Here is a 21,821-nt window from a genome sequence, read left to right as displayed (position 1 = left end):
TGTGATTCCAACAGAGCCGGTAATCGGCTATTTTTCCTCCTCACGCTGACAGCGCGAGGAGAAAAAAAAGCCGATCACCGGCAGTCCCGATCACGGCGAGCTGCGGACAGCTCATCAGTGCCCACCTGCCCCCTGCCAGTGCCACCTAAAATTTAGCAAAAAGTGCCACCCAGCAGTGCCCATAGTGCCACCCATCAGTGCCTACAGTGCCATTCATCAGTGCCCACAGTGCCACCTATCAGTGCCCACAATCTGCCTCGCACACAAAGTGCTGCACCTCAGTGCCACATATCCATGCCCATCAGTGTCATGTACCAGTGCCCATCAGTGACGCCCATCAGTGCCACCTATCAGAGCCACCTATCAGAGCCACCTATCAGTGCCACCTATCAGTGCCCATCAGTCCCATCTATCAGTGGTACCTATTAGTGCCCATCCGTGCCACCCATCCATGCCACCCATCCATGCCCCCCATCCGTGCCACCCATCCGTGCCATCTTATCTGTGCCTATCTTTGCCCATCAGTGCCGCCTTATCTGTGCCCATCAGTACTGCCTTATTTGTGCCTATCTGTGCCACCTTATCTGTGCCTATTAGTGCCGCCTTAACTGTGCCTATTAGTACCCACCAGCGCCGCCTATCAGTGCCCACCAGCGCCGCCTCATCAGCACATTTCAATGAAGGAGAAAAATTACCTGTTTGCAAAATTTTATAACAAACTATTAAACATTTTTGTATTTTTTTTTTATTTTGCATTTTTGTTTGTTTAGCAAAAAATAAAACTCCCAGTTGTAATTAAATACCACCAAAAGAAAGCTCTATTTGTGGGAAAAAAATTATAAAAATTTAATTTGGGTACACTGTTGTATGCCCGCGCAATTGTCATTCAAAGTGCATCAGCGCTGAAAGCTGAAAATTGGTCTGGGCAGGAGGGGGGTTTAAGTGCTCAGTAAGCAAGTGTTTAAGGTGAATGGGTAGGGGTATGATGTACCCAATACTCATTCACCTAGGGTGGGGGCTGTGATCTGGGGGCCCCCTGGTTAAAGGGGACTCCCAAATTCCAAAAAGCCCCCATCCGCAGACTCCGAAAACCAAGAGGCCCTTGTCCTCATCAACATGGGCAGAGCACAGAGCCCCAATGCCCCAAAGCACCCACCCCCCATGTTGAGGGCATGTGGGCTGGTATGGTCCAGGGAGGGGGGCGCTCCCTCAATCCCCCTTTCCTGACCTGCCAGGCTGCATGCTTGGATAAGGGTCTGGTATGGATCTTGGGGGGACCCCCTTAAGATCCATACTAGACTAAAGGGTCTTGTATTGCCTTGGGGGGAACCTCACGCAATTTTTTTTTAAACATTTTGGCGGGGGTTCCCCTTCAAGATTCTCAGCACACAAGGGAACCATTGATGTTGAATAGGGAAGAGAAAAGCCTTGTTAAATCAGGTTTAACTCCTTTTACCTGTGTCTGGCACTTTTACAGCTCTAGCACTGGAGCCTCAAAATGGGCTGGTCCTGGTTTTTTTTTGGGAGCTTAAAAACGCCAATGTCTGTTACAGCTCAAACACGCCATGGTGTGTATGAGGCCATTAAATAACATGGAGTCACTTTTTTTTAAGCAGTAAAAAAAGCTCAAAAATGCTGCTGAAAAATTGTCTGTGTGTATGAGGCCTAAAGGATTTATGTTATTGTTTCGAGAACCTTAAAAAATGGTGAGTCATGTAGGCATAGTCTCCTTACGCATACTTAGCAGTCACTGAGTACCTAAACAGTCAGTAATGGATCTGTCCATATCTAGCACTAAAAAGCCTAGGAGCACTTCAACACCTGCGTTTGTGATATGCAATGGGGAGCAGTTAGTCTAAAAATGGGGCACAACTATGTGTTTTTTAACCCCCCCCACCACCACAAGTGTAAACTAAGCCCAATAGATCTATTTATAAAGCAGTGGAATGACTTTCACCAACCGGTCTATTTTTATCATGTAAAACTGCAAGATTTGACTGCAGAAAATGCTGAGTGTTAGATTTGCTGCTTTTTAAATACACCCATACCTGTTGAGTAAACGGCAGTGGGAATTTACTATAAAACAACTTTGGAATTGTTTTAATTAATATACGGTACATGTTTTTTTTTTATATGTCTTTGAAGTTCCTTAGTCATTTTTAAGAGGCTACTGTATCTCTAAAATGTTCTACATTTAATAATCAAAGACATAATAATTACACTTACTTACTTGCAAGAAGAACTTCACTTACCTGAAGTATATTGTATAGCTTTTTATCTGATGTTCAGACTTCTTGCAAGTACGGGTATAATTAAGCAGTGACAATCAGACAGTTACACCTGTGCTGCAGTGGCCTCAGGACAAGGGTCTGTAATTGCTTCCATGATTGCTTGTTACAAAATGATTCTGAAGCTTTACTGTGTCAAGGTCAAAGAGCAGAATATTACTGCAGCTTCATCAGGGTGTGCAGACTTATGAAAACATAAGGGAAAATAATTCAGAGGCAACTGCTTTTTCTGTAATGTATACCGATCAATAAGACCTCTAACTACTTGTTAAGAAGCCAGTGGTTCTACATTGTGGGCCGTGTTATTTAAAATAAATCTGTCATCCTCTTATAATGTTGAAAAGTCCTACACAAAAGGAAACACTGCAAAATGTCCACCAATACCTGGTGAGGCCTATGAGAAAAAAGCTCTACTCTCTATGCTTCTCTGAAATTAGTTTCACTTTTGGGGAGGGGGTCACGTCCATAACTTCAAGACTAAGCTCCACCAATCGCCTTTACAAGTCCAGTGAAAGCACCATCAACAGGGGCACTCTTATTCAGGTAAATAGTAGCCTGAAATTCTTTGCCCTGAAGTCAGCAAATGCCATGATTTATTTTGTGCCAACCTTAGAAATATGGAAGCACTCTCCTATAAACTCATTTCATGTCTGAATATGATCCAACACTGTGACAGGATTGGAATACTAGGCTTACTGAGGAGAGCACCAAGACACAATGACCTCACCTTGATCTACAGGATGCAGAAAGAAGGCAGTGTTTCAGTTAAGTGTTTTTTACTTTGTATTGTTTTTTTTTTTTAGCATTTTTTTTAGCATTTTTATTATTAAGTACTTTTTTTGAGCAATAATAAAACGTTTTGCATGGTCATATTGGATCTTAGCGATTGACATGTACCTTACTTTAGACGAAATTCTCAGATTACCTCTTACAAAAATGTTTTAGTGTCCTTTCACACAGGCAGTCCAATCAGGTTTGTCAGTTTTTCAGGTGGACCTGATCAGGCCTCGCAGTCTCCCCTATGGAGTGGCAGATGTCAGAGGACACATGTCCACTGACATCCACCGCTATCCAATCCTGCCTGCAAAATACAGATGGATGTGGTCCTGTTTTCCATCCATCTGGCGGATCAGATAGGATTGTATGAAAACGGACAGGCGGCCCGTTTCCACCCAGCTTCCCCATAGAGGAGAGCAGGACTGTGTCTGTGTCCACCCTGCAAAGTAGAGCGTTCCCCCGCTGAGCAAGCAGATTCCACAAAAGGGATAGGCCTGGGTGAAAGGGGCCTAAACCTCTTAAATAACCATAAAAAAATTGTACATGGTAACATCCCGTCAGAGAATAACCATGTGACTATTTGGCTCCCTGCTCCAAACTTCACTCGTCCTCCCCGGTCTAGGGTAAAAAAAAGTGTTAGCTGTGGGTGCCTGTCCCTGCTCCTCACAAAGAAGGCTACACACTAATGACATCAATCCCTTAGGAATAGTTTATTCAGAGTTCAAGAGTTATGACATGCAAGGAATTTGGGAGTTGTGCTAGGAAATTGACTCTTCCTGGAGTAGTCACATTTTCTAGAAAGTTCAAAGACACATTCATTGCAAGTGAATAAAACAGATCGTAAGTATGCATCAGAAGCTGTCCAGTCCCCACCGGTGACTGTGCTGGGAGATGGTGATGATGGTGGAAAAAGGTTAAATAATCTTCATGCATATTTTTAACTTTTCCTTCTAATGGTGATAGACATTGTGGGGTAGAGACTGTTTACTCAGCAAATTGAATGTTAACTGAACTTAGTAAATAAAGTAAACCCATGTTTACTTCAATCATGCAACCATGTGCAAAAGTAATCCTGTTATTTAAATCTGCACATTGGGTTTTTAAAGTCAACACAACATCACATTATTTATCAAACTCAGTACACATAATATTTGCAAAGTGAGCATTCTCTTTTTAGTTCACCCCTATGCGTAAGATGCTGTAAGTCTCAGCTACCAATTAGGTATCAATTCTCTACAGTCAAAAAGGGCACTACATAAAATCTGTCTACTATGGAATAAGGCCCCTTTAACATGAGTGGTCTGCATCCACTTGTCTGTTTTTCAGGCGGACCCGATTGGACCTCTATTCTCCTCTATGGAGCGGCGGATATAAACTGACTTGCATCCGTTTACACCTGCCTACCACCAATCTGATCCGATCCATCTAGATGGAGGAGAATGAATCCCCTTATGTTTGTTTTCGAACGGATCCCCTTATGTTTGTTTTCGGTGGATTTGATCAGATTGGAGGTAGGCGGGTGTACATGGACACAAGTCTGTTTACATCCAGCTGCCCATAGAGCAGAGTGGACTGTGTCCACGTCCACACTGAATAAGCGGAGCAGACACAGACCTCTCATCCCGCCTGCTCCACTCTGTTCAGCAAGGGATCAGTGGACAGTGAGCAAGCAGAATCCACCCAGAGCCTGCCCCTTAAAGGGACCTAAAGCATTTTGCAACCAATCACATGCATCTTTTTATTAGGGAATTATTAGAGCAACAAACACAGTTCATTTTGGAACTCTAATAAATAAAAAAGACTAGGACAAATACCTAATGAAAGGTAAAGACGTTAAAAATAACAAAGAAGACTACAAAAGTACATATTACAGCCCCATGAAACTTCAAGTTGATTTCAGATATCTTGTGTCTTACATTAAGACGGTATTTCCTTTTTTGTCACAATTCATTGTGTTTCACTGTTTTGAATTCGATTAACACCTTCCATGTGACACCACAATGAAGACAACCTATGCAAATCCTGCTCAAAACACTGAGAAACATCACTTCTTGCAAGATGTTTTATAACTGTTATAGAATTAGTTACTGAAGCGATTAGCACATTTTTAAAAACTGCATTTGCAAATTGTTCTGCATTTTCATATTTCACTTTTTTTTTGCATGGACATCCTGCATGGTAATTCATCTTGTGTGTGAAGTCAACAACTAAGTAGGCTCTAGTCAAACATAATGATTTTGCATTTAATGTCTCCCAGGGGACACAGCAGGACTCTAAAGGTATTACTGGCTTTCATTTTGTGGCCCTTGTTTTATTATTCACACAGTTCCTATAGGTCCTAGTATCATTTGTTTCTACAAATCAGCGTGTTGGCTTTAGACATTGTTCATTTTCTGAGCCCAATGCACCCTTCTTTGCAAATGAAAGAGAAGATTTAAAACACAGAATCATGTGAAAGGAAATTACAGTCCTGAAGGGAACATTGTAAAAGATTATGTAAACCTCTGAAAAAAATATTACATAGTTAACATTTTTTTGGAAAGAACAATACAAGCAAGTGCCTCATATTTATTGTTGAAGAACTTCTTCAAGCACCCTGTAGCTCCTTTCATTAAGTAGAACTAAAGGCAAAACTTTTTTCTTTCATTTTGGATAGAGTAAGAGAGGAGAGATTTTCCTTACCATTCTATCCCATACCCAAAACTGGAAATGAAAGAAAATCTTTCTAAAGTGAGGGAATGCCTGATTGTCCCCATGGTAACGAGAACAAGTGTCCCCATTGGAAGATGTTCTCTCTTTTCATGTTTTAGTGACAACCCAACATTTGGAATTTTCTTTCACTTTTGGTAAAAACAGTAAACAGGATAAACAGAGAGAGTGGATCTCCATAAAAGGGGCATAGACCTCACAGGTGAGCTAATCCCTCTCCACTCTAAAATGAAAAAAGAAATTGCCTTTCCTTATACTTTACTTCATTAGAAAATGTTGCTTGCTTACTGTTGTACCAATAGCATTTCTTACAGAGAAGATGTGTCACTCTAGCTGGCTACCCATGGGTGGCTAACAGTCTTCTGCATTAATTCTGTGATATAACCCCTCAGACTCCTCTGGGCCATCTGGCCATTTGATGCTAGGTGATAAGGACATTTGGACTCGAAAGAAGAATTTGTCCCAACAGGAGGTAGGTTAAAAAAAAAGGAGGGGGGGGGGAATTTAGGATAAAATATTTAACTTGCCTGGAAAAAGACTTTAAACCAGAACCAATTGATTACTCATTGTTATAGAAGGTTCTGAATGCCGTGTGTCCAGTCATACACTGCAACAGCTTGTTCTGCATATAGTAATGTGTCCTGTGTTCCTGCCAAGTACTACTCCCTTCAGCCATTCAGGGAGCTCCTTATAGTCTTATCAATGATCACAAGGTGTTCCTTAATTAGCTGAGGTAAAGCTTGTGATATAATCTGCCCACCTTTTCTACTCTTAGGGTGGCCAAATTTCCCTGGTGGAGCAATAGAGTCACCCTTGGACATCTGCACTGTCAATCTGGGGAGGGGATAGTATTAGATGTTACAGCACCATCTTTTTTTTTTCTTTTAGGTTAAAAGTTTTATATAAAGGAATAAAAGATGCCCATTTTAAGCTCCCACTTCACTATTAAATGGTTTGAATCAACACTATAACTGCCTTTTGTGCTAGAGAGTTAGGCCTGTTAAAGGATTACCAAGTGAAAAACAAGCTAAAAAGAAAACTAGCCACCACATCTAAGAATTAGTAAACAGTAATATGCAAATTGTTTGCTTTTGGATTTAATACTGGTGTAGGCTCGCTCTAAATATGCAAAGATTCAGAATTATTTGGGGCACAAGGGTAAAAGCAATCTGAGATAACCAAGAAATGTTTTCAATAAATCAGCCTGCAAGTACAACTTTCCCTGACAATTAGCCAGAAAATGGTTAAGTGATGGTTCACTGTATACTATGGTTCCAAGCAAATACATAGAGACTGTGTCCCAAGAGAACAAGGGCTCTTCGGGTATGACTCACCATTATGGAGCATAGTTGCCTAGCTAAACCAGGACTTTACAAGCATTCTTTATACCTAATACAGACTCATAACATGACACCATAGTGGAATTTATTTTTTATTTTTTGCATTAACAGGAAACAAGAGCTCTGCTGCTCTATGCATTGCATATATTGGAAAATCCTGCAGAGGTCACATATGTTTCATCACCTGACTACAGCAATTTGACATCTGATTGTTTGTTATATGTCACTGCACTTAACTCACAGTCTTTTTTTCACAATGAAACCACAACAGCACTTTCTGAAGTACACCATCCCTAGAACCCTTTTTTACAAGCATTAGGCTGGTATAGCACAGCTGCCAAGTGCCCGTCTTCCTATGGATAGTTTCCATAATCTGCAAACACTCCTGCACATGAGATCCCTATGAGGCAGCAGGCAGCACAAAAGTTGAAGCAGTAGGTGGCCTACAAATTGCATCACTATTTTAGCCTATTGCAGGAAAGTTTTATTGAACCAGTTGCCCAGGTATTGGTTTGGTGTTTGGTGTGCTAAACATATTTTTACTTTAGAAGCAATTTTGATAAAATGTACAGCTTTAGACACATTATTAACTCATAGTGACATTATCATTTCATTCCTATTTGCCTACACAATCAAATTAATTAAACTTACCTCCAAGCCTTTTTTTTATTATTATTAATATGTATTTATTTTTATCTTTCAAACTTCCCAAAAACTGCTGGCAGTGGGGTAAGAAAGGGGATTAGAAAGTGGCATGGCAAACCATACCCTCTCCTGATGAAAGACATGGGCCATAGTGGTCATGTTTGAAGAGGAAGTACAAGACTGCCAAATGCTGCAAATGTTGGTGGTCAGCTTTCATCTTTTTGTCCTTGTTCCATTTGGAAGACATAAATGTCAAACATTTTTACTGTGAACATCCAACTCACTTTTTTATTTATTTATATTATGAACGTACCACTTTCTTGCTGCATCAAGGTTATCAACTTCTAACCGCTATGTCAATCCATAGGGACTGGTGTGTATTTCAGTTATTTACAGACAAGGATGTTGTACTTTGGGGAACAGTCTCAAAGAACCTGACTCAAGTATTTACTGGCCTGTTTTCCTTTTGCTTGTTTTCCCCAATAGTCAGCTCTGTTACTTTTAACTCATAGGCTTATGTTTGTAGAGCAATGTGACCTTTCTTTTTTTATTTTGTTAAAAGCAAGTCTGTATTTTTTTTAGGAAGAGAGACCAGAAAATAAAAGAAAATCTTTATTTATTTGCTTCTAGCTGTTGCTCTTGCACTTAGATGTTAAAGATGTTTCTGATGCTATTGAAATGTATGTTTTTACTGCTATTGTTGTACCATTACTGTTAACACCTGGCAATACATAAGGATAGCAGAAACAGCTTTTTTAATCTCCCAGTTTCCTATAGCATTGGGTGCTAAGTGGTTAGCACTCTTCATTTAAAAAACTGGGATCTTAGGTTTGATTTCCCCATTGGCACTCTGTTTGTGTTGGATTCCTCTGTGTTCCAGTTATATCCTACATTCTAAAATCGTACTCATTATTTCTTCAGCTTGGTGTATTTGTCTGCGCAGATGTGGTAGGGATGTTTGAATGTTGTTGCAGTTAGAGCCCAATAAGGATAGTTGTAAAGCTCTTCAGAATAAATGTATGCTATGTAAAAGCAAAAAATAAATAAATACATGATCCTCCTAGATAGAGTGGAACATTACACCAAACGATGGCAATTCTGGGTACACGACTTCCTATTCCCCTACTTTGATGAGACCCTCTTACTTCCATGATACAATAAACAGTTTGCCCTATCTGCATTGATATCCTAAAACCAACAATTAGAAGAGCAGGTTAAACTGTCTCCCTATTATTTGAAGAGAAAACATAGGAGCGCCCCTCATGTGCCCCTAATGGAGAGATAAATGGACTATCTCTTGGGTACCAAGATACATTTTCTCCCCAATTTCAATTGTAAGGATGATGGTACCCCCCCCCCCCCCCCTTACAACATTTATTACTTGTGTCACACCATACTTATTGTCTACCTATTATGGTAGCAACTATGTTCTAGGTTAATAGACCCACTTGGAAACATATAGTATAGTGTGTGCCACCTGTCTTTCCCATCTTTAGGCTACTGTTTTTACTGACTATGCAGAAACTTGACCCGAGAGAGAGGAGGATATTCATGAGTAAATGTCTTGATACTGTTAGGAAAAATCTACAGTACAGAAAGCCACATAAATTAGAACTCTGCCCATCCAGACAAAAGTGGATGGGGGTAGCAGGTGTGGCCTGGCCATGGCATATAGTGAGGCTAAATACAACTCAAGCATTGATACAGTCTCCTCACAGCTATGAGTAAGGCCAGGTACACACTACAGTTTTTTTCCAGTTGCACGAAAGAAAACTGGCTGGCTTCTGTTGGATAGACCGGCATACTCACAGGCTGAATGTCAGATGTTTTTCTTTAACCGGCGGTTGTCTCACCCGACATTCGGCCTGTGTGTTTATGGGGCTTAGCACATTCATAAGGAGACATTTATAATAACAGAATGAACCCTAGGTACTAAACCTAGGATCTGTTTTATAAACTATTCCAAAAGATGAAGGAATCTGAGAAACTCATAGCATTGTACCTTGTTTTTGTCCTGTTTTAAGCCAAGGCTTAAAACCATCCAGGAAGCAGTTATTTTGTGTGAAAAGCAAAGATATTATAGCATCAAGGATATTTTGACCTTTTTGAAGTACAGAAAGCCAAAGCATAGGGGAGGTGGAAATAATCACAACACACACGTGTCATGAATAACTTTTATACCAATGTTTCTGGAGAATGAAATTAATGCATACCACAATGCTGTAAGACTATAATCTTCTGATGTCCATATGTATCCTCAGCTACAAATTGGTCAGTGGCAGTAAGACTAAAGTCAGAGGGGTGATTCTGCCACTACAGACAAATCATCGATAGGGGGATTGCCTGTCTGTCCACATGGAATTGCTCCCTTGCAGCGAAATGTCACTCTTTCTCTTGCCTGAATGCTGCTTTATCTCGATCAATAGCAAAGAGTGCAACATCTTGCTTCCTCAGCTATGAAAGGAGTGATTCTTTAAGGACAACCAAGCAGCCTCTTAGCAATTCTGCCACCAGAGGCAGAATTGCTAGTAGCAGAAGTTGCCCATCTGATATCAGCTTAAAGCTGGCCATTTTTGTTTTTCAAATGTTATTTTACCGTAGCAAACAGTAGCCACATTAACAAAATAAAGGATATCAGGTACAAAGGAAGATATCATTCCACTGACTGAATATAAAATAACATCAAATAATCATATCGAAAGCCTTTGCAAGGTATGTGATACGTGACAATAAAATCTGATAGTCTGAATGGTAATGAGGAACAGTTCCAGAAATATTAATCAATTAGTTGCATAACTTGCACTCAAGCACAGAGTGGCACAGCACCAATAGTACATTCTGTAATAACTCCCTTATAGGGAAGAAGGGTACCACCCCAAACATTTTTACAAAATAAAAAAAAAAGAGGCAAGACTTGGCCAGAAAAGCAGAAGAGTAGAAAAGCAGGAGATTGAAATAAAATGTTATTGGTGTATGGTTAGCATTAATTTGCTCTGGCATGTTGATTTCAAGCCCAAGTAGACATACATAGGATGTCAATCTTTTGAACTTTTCTCAACTGAAACTGCAATGTAAATTTAATTCTTAATAAATTAAAGTCCATTGGCTGTTTTATATGGTGGCATAGTTTATCATGAGAGAATAACATTACTTTAGCTTCTTTTACTTACTAGGAAGCATTATATATTACGTCACTGATATAGTGCTCTTTTCCTCTTAGGCAAACTGGCATTCTGGCTGAATACAGTTCACTGAGCAGTATCTTCACAGTTCCAAAGAATGCTTGCCAGGTGCAGCTGACCCCGGGACACCAGCAGCATACACATTAGGAAGAAGTACTGTGACATTGCATTTTAAAGCTTTACATTCACTGCTTTATTTTTCAGACATTTAAGTTTTATTAGGATGAATACCATTTGAATGTTAACACTTTTACAAGACATTACTGATTAATGAGAGAGACTGGGTACAGATGTTATATACTGTATAATATGTACTCACAACTGTAAATGATAAAGAATTTAGGATTTACAGAGCAATTCATAATAAAAATGTTCATAAATATAATTACAACATATTCTAAACTGCTTTATAAATGGAGTATAGCAGACATATCCAGTTAACAATAGAGGTCATAACGACAGAAGACAAGAGATAAAGAAGCTCAATTATTACAAATTCTACAAAACACATATACAGAGTTTTCATATGAGAAGCTCTATGAAATAACTAGGGTTAGACACACATGGTACCTAAGAATGGATCTTGCAAGCAGTTTGCATATACAGCCATGGCCAAAAGTTTTAATAATGAAACAAAAATTAATATTCACAAAGTCTGCTGCCTCCGTTTTTATGATGGCCATTTGCATATACTGCAGAATGTTACGAAGAGTTTTCAGATGAATTGCAATTCATTGTAAAGTCCCTCTTTGTCATGAAAATTAACTTAAAGGGACTGTAAAGTGAATTTTTTTTTTTAAATAACAAACATGTTATACTTACCTCCACTGTGCAGCTCGTTTTGCACAGAGTGGCCCCAAACCTGCTCTTCTGGGGTCCCTCAGGGGCTGTCTCGGCTTCCTCCCGCAGGTGCTTCTCACGTTCATGCGAGCTCCCTCGCATGGTGAGAAGCATCTGTGGGCGCGCACCCGTGATACAGCCAGCGGCTATAGCCGCTGGCTGTATCACACGGCCCCGCCCCCGGCGCTCCGTGTTAGTGGATGTGACTGACCACAGCGTGAGCTAATAGCTGCGCTGCTTTCCATCCATCCACTCCAGCCAATCAGCGGCCAGGCTGAACGGTGGAAAGGACGTTGGGGGACGAGCGCGGGACTTTCGAGGGGTGAGGTAAGTAAAACAGGGGGCTGGGGGCGCAGGCACTGTCAGATGTTTTTTCACCTTAATGCATAGAATGCATTAAGGTGAAAAAACATTTACCTTTACAACCCCTTTAATCCCATAGAAAAAATTTCCACTGCATCTGTGAAGAAGGCTCCAAGGCACCCAAGAAAGTCCGGCAAGCGCCAGGACCATCTCCTACAGTTGAATCAGCTATGGGATCCGGGCACCACCTGTGCAGAGCTTGCTCAGGAATGGTAGCAGGCAGTGAGTACATCGGCACATACAGTGAGACGAACATTTTTGGAGGATGGCCTGATGTCAAGAAGGGCAATAAAGAAGCCACTTCTCTCCAGGAAAAGCATCGGGGACAGACTAATAATCTGCAAAAGGTACAGGGATTGGACTGCTGAGGACTGCGGTAAAGTAATTTTCTCTGATGAATCCCCTTTCCAATTGTTTGGGGCATCCAGAAAAAACCCTGTCCGGAGAAGAAAAGGTGAACGCTACCATCAGTCCTGTGTCATGCCAACAGTAAAGCATCCTGAGACCATTAATATGTGGGGTTGCTTCTCAGCCAAGGGAGTTGGCACACTCACAATTTTGCCTAAAAACACAGCCATGAATAAAGAATAGTACAAAAACATAACTTCTCCCAACCATCCAAGAAAGAACAGTTTGGTGACGAACAATGCCTTTTCCAGCATGATGGAGCACCTTGCCATAAGGCAAAATCGATAACTGAGTGCATTGGGGAACAAAACATTGGAATTTTGGGTCCATGGCCAGGAAACTCCTCAGACCTTATTCCTATTGAGAACTTGTGGTCAATCCTCAAAAGGCGCATGAACAAAAATAACTCACAAATTCTGACGAACTGTAAGCATTGATTCTGCAAGAATCTGTTCAGGATGTGACCCAGGAGTTGCATTTCAGAGATCTTGAAAAAGAAAGGTCAACACTGAAAATATTGACTCTTTGCATAAACTTAATGTAATATCAATAAAAGTCTTTGATACTTCTGAAATGCATGCAATTATACTTCAGGATACCATAATAACATATGAAAAAATACCTAAAAACACTGAAGCAGCAGTGAAAAATTGTGAACATTTATATTTGTGTCATTCTCAAAACTTTTGGCCATGGCTGTACTGTATTGTGCAGATCTGTGTCCAGGTTATGGACATTTAAATATTTACTTATTCTTAAAGAGTAGCACATATACTAAAAAGAAGTCCTCACTGACCTATGTAGTTGCATGTGCTGTGCAACAGTTTATCTTTAAATTATAGCAACAACATTTATTCAGTGTCTCCTCCCAGCAATGACTTGGCATTCTTCCATTCTTCTGATTTCAACTGTAACAATGATAATGTCCCCGGTCTGGATAAAGGCGCACAGGGGGCATTGTCAGTTGATAGGAGGGGAGTGTTAGATATACAAGCAGATTTAAAGTGTTACTAAACCAAGGACCCTGCATTCACCTTATCTAGTCTCCCACAGTACACAGAACATTCTCATCAGCAGTATATAGCAGTCTTGTGACCCCTATCAGTGCCTGGCTAAAGCTCGTACCAGGAGTTTTCAGACTGGACTGGCTGTCCTATCAGGATCCAGGACCCCCAACCCCCTGTCTGGACAGTGCTGATTAGCCCTGTGCTTATCACATGCACTCTAGCAAGAAAAAAAACTCATTATCAATACACACAAAACTGAGCATGTGTAGCCTGACTCCAGTAACTGTCTAATCCATACATTTTTTGGAGTCAGTGGAAGGAGAGGAGGACCTGTGCATACAGGCTTTTTACACAATGCAGAGGATTAACCCCACAGGTTCCACTGTGAGTATAACAAACATGCTTTACTGCATATACAGACTGATTTTACTGTTGTGGGTTTAGTAACCCTTTAAATATAATAAAAAATTAAAGCCAAACTCCAGTTAATATGTTATATGCAGTTACAGCAATCAGTTGTCTTCACTTTGGGATAAAAGTTTTACATAAATAAATAAGACCTGATCATTGTAAACCCCCCTGCTAGAGTTGAATTTCAGAGTTGTTTCATCCCTATAACTGAAACATTCTTCTGAAGAGTTTGTTCTTTAAAAAAACAACAGTCCTACTGTCTGGATCACCAGGTGAAATAGAAGAAAGAAAGCCTAAAAAAATAAAATGAATACAGCCATCATGTCTAAGAATTATTAAGCTGCAATATAATAAATATTTGATTTTGGGTTTAATACCATTTTACCAAGGATATATTCACATTTGTCCATTTTCTTGTAGTAAAACAGGTATTTTCCTGCATTTAGCACAGATCCAAGTCTTTCTATATTGCTGGTTCAAATCTAACTATAATGCTGCGTACACACGACCGGACTTTACGATGGACTTGGTCCGGTGGACCATCCGACGGACTTTGCAGCTGAGGTCCACCGGACTTTCAAGTGAATGGACTTGGCCCCACACGATCACTCCAAAAGTCTGACGGATTCAAACGTGATGAAGTAGAATAAGGAAGTTCATAGCCAGTTTTTGTTCAAAAGGGAAAGAGGGCGCCCAAAGGACAAGCTGAGCTAGCTGCACACCCCGTAACAAACATGGAAAAAAGAAGAAGTTCCCCACGGGGAACTTCTTTTTTCATAGCCAGTTGGACTAGCACACAGATGACTGGATTTTTCGATCGGACTCGAGCCCGTCTGACTGTTTGGGACAAAAAAGTCTGCTGGAGCCCACACACCATCGAATTGTCCGACAGATTCCAGTCCGCCGGACCAAGTCCGTCTAAAAGTCCGGTCGTGTGTACGCGACATAAGGGGCCAATCAGGATGTTTGTTATCAGATGCAATGCATGCACATAGGTGTGAATGGGCCCTCGATGTAATCCTGACAACACCTTTAGTATACAGAAAATTTCTGGGTGATATTAAACAGCACTAAACCCAGGTAGCAGCAGATAGGATGGCATTGCAGCCTGACACTTCACTTCTGCCAGAAAGAATGCAAGTAAATAATAGGAAAATAAGTCATCTCGTGCGATGTGGCTACACTACTATACCAAGTCAAGTATGGTGATTCACATTGCTGCAATGCTCACCGCTGACTTGTTCTTTTAAAGAAAAATCAGGTATATTACAGAAAGAGAGCTGAAGTGTAAGCAGCTGGAAGAAATGACCTTACTGGCAGACAAGTAACAGAGGTGTTACTGTATATACGGTAGAACAAAATAGGATATTCTACCGCCTGAAGCTGGCAAACATTAATGGCCTGTGAGAGACTTTAGTGGTTTGTTGTGCTTTCCAATCTGCTTGAGGAAAATAAAAGTTTGAACCAATTTAGTTACTACACAAAAAATAAATTCTTGCACGGACCAAGGGTACACAAGACATTAATATTCTAGGTTCTCTATATGTCAACAACAAAAAAACTATTTTAGTATGATGCTCCGACATATCACAGTGGTGATTCCCACACTTTGACCAATAAAATGTCATTAAAACCCAACTTCGGGCAAAAGAGTGGGGAAGGGATAGAATCTTTGTCACGTTTTTAATTTGAGTTCCAGTGACACAGAATCAGAAGGGCAACATGCAATAGTAAGCGCCCCCCCCCCCCCCCCATGAACACAGAGAGAACAGTGGGGTAAAGTGGGGAAATGTTAAAGCTGTTAAAGTGATACTAAAGTCTCTTTTTTTAGGTTAAAAATAACTAACATGTCATATTAACCTGTTCTGTGCAGTGGTTTAGCATAGAACACCTCCGATCCTCCTCTTCTCAGGTCCCTCGCCTGCGCTTCTGGCCCCTCCCTCCTGCCAAGTGCCCCCGCAGCGAGCAGCTTGCTATGGGGACACCTGAGCTGAGCTGCTCCTGTGTCTGTCCATTCAGACATGGAGCCATGGCTCTCTCACCTCATTGGCCCACTGACTTTGATTGACATCAGTGATATCCAATGGTGCCCCACTGCTGTCTCAGCCAATGAGGAGGGAGAGTCCTGGACAGCTGAGTCTCTCATGCAACATCGCTGGATCGAGATGGGGCTCAGGTAAGTTTTAGGGGGGCTGCTGCACAAAGAAAGTTTTTTTTATCTTAATGCATAGAATGCATTAAAATTAAAAAAACAAAAACCTCTGACTTTAGAATCACTTTAAAGCTGATCATCTCATCCACCAACTGTAACCCCAACCCTAACTAATCACTGGCATAAAAAAAAACTAACAACCCTTTTACTCGCCTGAATATGTGATCATATGATGCTCCAGTCCTAAGTCCTCTCTGGTTTTACATTTACATCATGAAAGGTCCCCTCACTGCCTCCACGACGTAGACACTTCCTACTGGCTGTGGGGGGCTAGGTTCTCTTGAGAAGAGAGTCTGCAGGTCGTCAATGTGAGGAGACTGTTAGGGACCAGCAAAGTGGGTGCAAAATCAGTGCTGTATTACAGGTTCCCAATACCTGAAATCGGTGCTGGTGAGGGATCTGGACACCAGACTTTAATAAGTATAAAATACTCCACAAAGTTAACAAAAAAGTCTGAATGGGTTAAATTTTGCCAGAGATGTGAATTAAAATTTCCTGATGTCAAAGGAATAAACGTGTATCAAAGAAGAAGTAATATATTCCAACATATATTTTAATTCTTCTCTGATCTATTCAAAACAAACTACCAAAAAAGGAAGATTCAACTACTAAAGCCCCGTACACACTATCAGATTTTCTGCAGATTTTTGTCTTCAGATTTACCAAAACCATGTAGTACAAGGGCCTGCCTGACTGCATGCAAATTTAAACTCCTAAGGTTTGACCTCATATTATATGGTTTTGGTAAATCTGAAGGAAAAACTCAGCAGCAAAACTGATAGTGTGTATGGGGCTTAAGACTTTTAGGTATGCCATTCTAACATAGAGGAGCAAACTTTATCATTCAAAGTGCTTTAATATCACTTTGATAAAAGTTGTTAAACTGTAAATGCATTCATTGTAGGCTAACTATATATTGATTTATATTGTTACAGCGGTATTTCTGAAATGGAGAAGATTACAGACCATGAATGGACTGCAGTGTTTAAGAGACTAATTAGTTAATTAAATGTTGCAATTAAATGTTTTGTGTTGTTAAGGATGTGTTGAAAACTAGGCTACTTTTTATGGAAAATAGAGGGAATTGCTCCCAACTGACTTCCTGCACATATTTAACCCCTGTAAATGTCTCTAGATGGTAAATGAGAACAATTTCACTTAGAATAAGAGGGGTGCATTCTTTTTTTTCTTGCACAAAAATAAACACATTTCCTTTTTAGATGTTTCAAATAGTGTTAGTGTATCACTAGCACAGCGATGGAAAGATAAGCCGTGGAAAAAAATAGAAAACAAAGTGTGTGTGTCAGTTCCGTGGCAGTGATCGTGGTTGTGTGCATCAATTCAATGGTGGCCAAAAGTTAAACAGAATGAATGCAGAGGCAGCAGTGGGGTTGTGCAAGGTTAGTGCAGTGGCAATTTCATGCATAGTTGGTGGCAGGGTTATGCATGGTTGGTGCAGTGGTGGTATCATACTACTAAGTATCCTTAAACAAAGTTGGGACAAAGCAAGGAGAGCCACAGCTCTCATGTACAGCACTGGATTGTGATGGGGTTCAGGTAAGTATGGGGGGGGGGGGGGTGAGGGGGCATGGAAGTTTTTTTACCTTAATGTATAGAGTGCATTAAGGTAAAAAACCTTAAGGCTTTAGACTCACTTTAAGATCAGTAAAATAATTAGTTAACCAGCAGTGGTGGCTGGTGCTCCATTTTTTGGCATAGTCAGATAAAGACCTCTAAGCCTGGGACTTCCAAATGTACTACATATGTCTCTATGCCAATTGTTTTGCGTTTAAGTGTTAGTAAATCAAGGACCCTGCATTCACTATATCTGATCTCCCACAGTACACAGAACATGGAAATGCAGTTATTTTAGTAAATATAAACTGCTAACTACCTTTTCTCATCAGCAGTACATAGCAGTCTTGTGACTTCTATCAGTGTCTAGTTAAAGCTTGTAGGAGACATTTTCATTCCACTCTGACCGTCCTATGAGGCTGCAGGACCCCTGACCCTCTGTCTGGACAGTGCTGATTGGGCCTGTGCTGGTCACATGCACCCTCCCAAGAAAAAAACAAAAAAAATCTGTAGCAATACACACAAAACTGAGCATATGCAGAGTGCACCCAAGGCTCTGTACAGTCAAGAGCTGGGTTGGGGACAGTGGAAGAAGGGGAGGAACGGAGAAGACAGGATCAGACAGCCTTTTTACACAGGAATTACCCCTTACGTTCCACCGTGTGTATAACAAGCATGCTTTACTGCATATACAGACTGATTTTACTGTTGTGCGATAAGTAACACTTTAAGCTTTGTTACACAATGTTCTAGGAAAATGACAAAATTAGTGATTGGAACTAATATTCGATGATTATTACAGCTATTACTACAATTTACTAACATACAAAATATTCGGTTGACTATGTTCTAGAGGTAACAGTACAATTTTCCACATCTGAATTTATGTGCTCAAACACGAAACGCACACATTTATGTATATTCAATTGCTGTAAACATATTTTTTTAACCTAACTTATTCCAGTTCAGAAAAAAAAAAATTGCATATGAAAAAAGGATCACTGTGCATATTGTTTTATATGCAAACAAGGTTTAGCATATAATGAAATAAAATGGTTCTTATTTCTCTTATGACAAAAAGTACTTTCCTTATACTCTTTCATTTTGGTGAAGGAAGAAATGCTTCCTAGGGTTATAAACAATGTTTACTAATAATGAGATGTTGTCCTTGTAAGTTTCACTTTGATGGATGCCCATTGTTTCCTTTCAAATGACATAATTCTACAGGGGGAAACAAAACAAGCCTTGTATACACCATCTGAATTTTTTATCTCAACAAACAACTATGATTTGCTGACAGTAAACTAAAACTATATTTAAAAAATGTACATTTCTACAGCACTACTAACAAAAATAGGCGTATAAAAATGACAGTGCAAAAAAGCAAGCAAAAAAAAAAAAGAAAGAAAAGAAAGAAAGAAAAAAAGATGTACCTTTAGCTTGTTTAGATACTTGAAAGAGAATCTTAGAATTATAAGGTCATACTTTAGGTCTGTGTTTCCAAAGCTTTGCAAGAAATATCAACAATTCTTGACTTCGCAAGGTTCATCACAATGCATAATTTATTTTCCAGGATTTTTTGAATAGCGAGTAGTTACACAGAGAAAATTAGGTCGAAAGTGATTCCAACTTTAACAAAAATAATTCAGCCAAAACGTGGAAACCTGACTGTTGGGAGACGCCGTTTGTACAATTATTCCAAGACGTGAAAAGAACAAACTCACCTGCAAGAGTGAATGCAGAAAATCTAGAAGTTTTAGATTCTATCATCTTTCAGGAACAGCAGCTACAGACTGGATGTCATGGGATATACACTTCTAAATAATCAGTCTGCTGGAGTGGAGTCACCATGGCAAAAAATAAAGCAGCCAGAGTAATTTGTTTATCTTTACCTGTGGTAAATTAGGGGTTTGATTCACCTAGGGCAGTGATGGCGAACCTTGGCACTCCAGATGTTTTGGAACTACATTTCCCATGATGCTCCACTACAATGCAGAGTGGATGAGCATCATGGGAAATGTAGTTTCAAAACATCTGGGGTGCCAAGGTTCGCCATCACTGACCTAGGGCAAATAGGTTGTTCACTTTGCAAGGGACAGTGCACTTTGCATGGAGACTTTCCCCAGAGTTGTGTGGTGACATTTCACTTTGCACAGAATACCCAATAATGTGCAAGGAAAAAAAACAGCATTTTTGCTTGCACATGATTGGATAAGGGAAGTTCGCAGAGCTTCTCCTCCTTTACTAAGTTCTTGAGAAATTCCCCTTGCAGTGATTACAGTCTATTTGCCTTTAGTAACTTGCCTTGACTGCTTGGACCTTGAAGAAGGGGACATACCCCGAAAGCTTGTCATGAAAAATTGTATGTTAGTGCAAATAAAAAAAGTATCACGGACAGTACTCAATTTTCCCTTTAGTAACCAAATCCCTAGGTGTCTCTTATTGGCTTAAAGTAGTGGTGAAGGCAGAAGGTTTTTCTTATTTGAATGCATTCTATACATTAAGATTAAAAGCATTCTGTGTGTAGCAGCCTTCCCAGCACCCCCTAATACTTACAGAAGCCCCATCCCTGTCCTGAGATGTCCATGAGTGCCTTGGATGTCCCTGACTCTCCCTTCTGATTGGCTGAGACACAGCAGCGGCACCATTATCTCCAGTGGATGTCAATCAAAGTCAGTTAGTTAATCAGGAGAGAGAAGGGACCTAACGGCAGCTCCATGTCTGAATGGATACACAGAGCTGCAGCTCAGCTCGGGTGCCCCCATAGCAAGCTGCTTGTTGTTGGGGTACTCAACAGGAGGGAGGGGATAGGTCAGCAAAGAGGACACACACTCCTGATTGGCTTTTGCTGTCAATAACAGCCAGTGAGCCAATCTGGAGAAGGAGTGGGCAGGGCCGAGCCACAGCTCCATGTGTGAATGGACACACAGAGCTGTGGCTCAGGAGTGTGCCTGCTTGGGTGCCCCCAAAGCGAGCTGCTTCCTGTAGGGGCACTGGGCAGCAGTGAGGGGCCAGGAGCACCAGCATGGGACCTGAGAAGAGGAGGATCCAGGCTGCTTTGTGTAAAACCATTACACAGGGCAGGTAAGTATAACATATACACAAGAATTTAAAATCTCTTTAAAGTTAAACTCCAGTCAGATTGTAAAAAAATGCTCCCTCCCTCTGCTAGTATGCCCAGATTGTTTTTTAAGTCTAGGAGGTTATAACAGAAAAAATAATATTACCTTATTGTTTGTTACACTAAAAGCCAGCACACTCCTTCATCCCCACAATGTGGGCAGGCCCTAAATGTCCTAATGTAAAAATGCAGGACTGCTGGTCCTGTATTGTTCATAAAAACATTGCATTCTATGATGAGCTAAAAGGAGTGTCTATGTAGAATCAGTCATTGGGTGGAGAACAAGCCAGGGAAAGCAAGGAATACTTTTTTTTTTTTGTTATAACCCCCTAGAATTTACAAAATTACCACAGAATACTAAAGAAATGGCATATTTTACAGGCTGGCCAAACTATGTTTTCTTAAATATATCTAAACCCAATATATTATTTTTAAAAATCTTCTTGGTGTCTGTGTCACCTGGTTCATCATGGTGTCCATTGTCAAAGAGACAAGAGAAATCATAAGACATAAAAAATGTTACAGTTGTCACCAGAACAGGTAAGAAGGAATCTTACAATGAATACTTTGTCCCAATAAAAACTGAATGGTTTCTCCTCACTTTAGGGAGATTTACATTTGCATGTTGTGCCTTATTTATTATGGTGTCCAAGGTCAAAGAGACAGAAATTGCTAGGCCATTCAGGAATTGATAGGGGATTCCCTCTCTGGTCAGAGGGACTCTTACAATAGATCCTTTTGTTCCAATGAAAATTGGAATGGCACGTGGATTTTAAATTCCTTTTTTTATTTTAGCCCTAAAGTTATTATTACTACTATTATTATATTTTACAACTTAACGGTAGACAGTACAAATACAGTACACTTTAATACAGTAGGAATCAGAGGATCCTGCTCATTACAGCTTGTAATCTAAGAGGGAGGGTCCAGAGATATAAGAGAT

The sequence above is a fragment of the Lithobates pipiens genome, unplaced genomic scaffold (assembly GCF_037356315.1).
Source record: "Lithobates pipiens isolate NorthernLeopardFrog02 unplaced genomic scaffold, aLitPip1_a1.2 Scaffold_16, whole genome shotgun sequence".
NCBI lineage: Eukaryota > Metazoa > Chordata > Amphibia > Anura > Ranidae > Lithobates > Lithobates pipiens.
The sequence above is the reverse complement of the archived record's forward strand: the minus strand, read 5'-3'. Positions refer to the sequence as shown.